Consider the following 3,126-nt stretch of genomic DNA (forward strand, 5'->3'; position numbering starts at 1 on the left):
AATGTGGCTGTTATGTTTACGATGAATTCCTAATGTCCCGACCTCGAAATGCTTGAAAATTTTTCTTCATATCTTTGTCTGCTTCCGAGATACAGAGTTTTAATGGTGGTGGTGGTGGTGGTTAGTGTTTAACGTCCCGTCGACAACGAGGTCATTAGAGACGGAGCGCAAGCTCGTGTTAGGGAAGGATTGGGAAGGAAATCGGCCGTGCCCTTTCAAAGGAACCATCCCGGCATTTGCCTGAAACGATTTAGGGAAATCACGGAAAACCTAAATCTGGATGGCCGGAGACGGGATTGAACCGTCGTCCTCCCGAATGCGAGTCCAGTGTGCTAACCACTGCGCCACCTCGCCCGGTCAGAGTTTTAATGTTACCCTGCTTGTATATGTAAAATATGCAGTTAAAATCCGGTGCGAGGCGAAAACGTAGTTTATAAAGCCAGGTAGCACGAAGTAATATGCTGAAAAGTGTCTCCGTTATCATCAGGGAACCCTATGTTGGAGTACCAAAGCACATGCAAAATGTTTTGCACGTAAAATCCGCTCTGAGGTGTGAAATTAGTATTGCGTTATTTCAATTTCACGTAAGTAAATTATCTAAATTTACACTTCCGCTACAGAAGAGAAAAAAGGGAAACAGAGGAAAAATGCTCCTATCACATTACAAAAAATGCGAATATATTCCCGTTTGTTTAAATAAAGGGCTCTCACTGAAAAGTGAGGCACCAGCTGTCTCATTCTACTTTCCTCAGCATCTTTATAAAATTTTCCCAAGAACTTTGGTATGCCAACTTATGCTGAGAGAGAAGTGGCGTAGAGATGGGAAGGAAATACTGGAAGATAGTGATTGTTTTATAGAAAGAGCGAAGGAGACAATGACAGTGTGAGAGAAAGAGAGGGACACAGTGGAGTGGAACATAGTTGACAGCCACAGAAGAGTGCTAGGAAAATAGTGTAGGAGACAGTAAAAGGGGGAGGGGAGGACAAAGAGAAAGTGTAAATGTATGAGAGCCAGTGAATGTAAAAAGCAGAGTATGAGACAATGACAACGAGGAAGAGAGATACAGCGAAAGTGAAAAGGGGCAGCAACAGTAGGAACGAAAGAATGAGATATTAGCAGTAAGAAAGAGGAAGAGTGACAGTGAGGGAAGACTGTAGTAATGCGACAGAAGAAAGGGGACTGTGGCTGTGACACAGGATGCAATGACAGACAAACACAGAGAGACAATGACAAAGAGTTGGGCTGAATAAGCGAGTGAGAGAGGGAAACTGGGAGTGGATGGATATGAGGGAATTACAGTATTGGACTAGTGGGTGAGAGTCAGTTACAGGTAGTGGAACTTGTAGGAGGCTGAGGTGAGTTGCATGTTGGAGAAAAAAACACGAATATATTCGCATGCCAAAATTTGTGGGAAAATTTGTAAAGGTGCTGAGAAATGGAGAATAAAGCTGCTGACACCCCACTTTTCACCCAGAGTCTTTTAAATAAACGGTGCTGATGATTCTGTAGTGTGTGTAGGAGGATAGATGAAGACTTAAACAAAATTTCTAGCTGGTGTGATGAATGGCAGCTTTCTCTAAAGGCAGACAAATGTAAGTTCATGAAGATGTGTAGGAAAAACAAATATGTAATGTTCGAATACGGTATTAGTAGTGTGATACTTGACTCATTCAGGTCGATTAAATATCTAGGCGTAACGATGCGTAACGACTGAACTGGAACGATCATGTAAGTATTTTAGTGGAGAAGGGGATGACTAGTCTATTTCAGTTTATTAGGAGACTTTTAGGAAAGTGTCGTTGATATGTAAAAGAGACCACACATAGAACATTAGTCCGACTCATTCCTGAATACTGCCCGAATGTTTGCAGTCCCCACCAGGTCTGATTAAGGGGACCTGGACGTGAACGGGCTGCATTTTTATACCTCGCTCTCAGTGCACATTACTCTTGATCTACAATGCGGAGTAAGTTGTGGCTTTCTACCAACAATGAATGACATTAACTCAAGCTGTAAAAGGAAATTTACTGAAACATCTGTTATAGTCTGAGTTACAGTATTTTGCCTAGTAGATGTTTTTATAATACACGTTCTTATTCTGGTACAATTTTCTGGTCCATCATCAGTCTAATAGCATTCAAAGAGTGACAGGCTGCTATCAACATTCATAGGAACACATTATGTCTCTCGTTTTGTAGTATTTCTGGGGAAATAGAAAAATCCTTATTCTACCACATTACTATTTTGTCTAAAAATACCGCTAAAATTATATACAGAATGACAAAAACAGTTCATTTCTGCGATATATTAGACATAATACAAAGATAGTATCCCATTCTTCACTTGAGAGAAATTTTGTGAAGTTATATGTACCTAATATTCTGAATATGTAGTTACGAGAAAATGAGAAAAGAATGTTCACAGTGTTTCTGACTCACCGTATGCCTCTTTCAGAACATTCCAGCAGCATAATCTTGTTTTCCAGCTGCCTCTTTATCCTTTGTAGACTTCTCCAGGAGCCTTTTCCTTACTCTGGACTCTTTGGTGGTGGCTTCCACAGCCCTTTCAGCTTCAAGTAGTCGCTGACGATGTATAGCAGTCAGAGCAGCTATCATATTATTTCCTGGCTGGATGCCTAATTTGTCCATTACTTTTGTCCTGCTGATTACACCATCATTGAAACAGATGACACCATGCATTTTGAGTAATGTCCATCCAACAAAGACTGTTTTTGGTACTCGTTGCCACACGAAGCTGTTGCAACTCTCATTAGGACTTTGTGTACGGCCATGAAGACATTTTCCAAGTAATCTGTATCAGCAAGGTCGCTGTATATTGGCTTCATTGTTTCCATTATTGTGGCAAGCAAGAAATGTTTATGGTGAAATTCCTTGCCTGCAGCATGAGCGTGACAGGTCGGCAGACATTTGTTAAAAGAGTGTTTAAGACCAAATCAACAACTGGAGTAGATAAAAATACTTTTTTGAAACGGGATAAAAGTGTCTTTCAGATGGTGACAGAAAAATGTTTTCGAAAATTTCAGTCATTTCACGTCCAGGACCCCTTAAATGAAAACATCGAAGCAGTTCAGAGGCGAACTGTCAGATCCTTTACCGGCAGGTGCT

General features: G+C 40.9%; 1 non-coding gene across 1 annotated transcript; it reads right to left on the bottom strand.

Moving 5' to 3' along the window:
• Positions 1 to 281: 281 nt before the first annotated feature.
• On the bottom strand, positions 282 to 354 carry Trnaa-cgc. The gene has a single exon. It is a non-coding gene; the product is annotated as a tRNA-Ala (tRNA).
• Between the last annotated feature and the right edge of the window lie 2,772 nt (positions 355 to 3,126).

This window comes from Schistocerca piceifrons, chromosome 5, assembly GCF_021461385.2.
Source record: "Schistocerca piceifrons isolate TAMUIC-IGC-003096 chromosome 5, iqSchPice1.1, whole genome shotgun sequence".
Lineage (NCBI taxonomy): Eukaryota > Metazoa > Arthropoda > Insecta > Orthoptera > Acrididae > Schistocerca > Schistocerca piceifrons.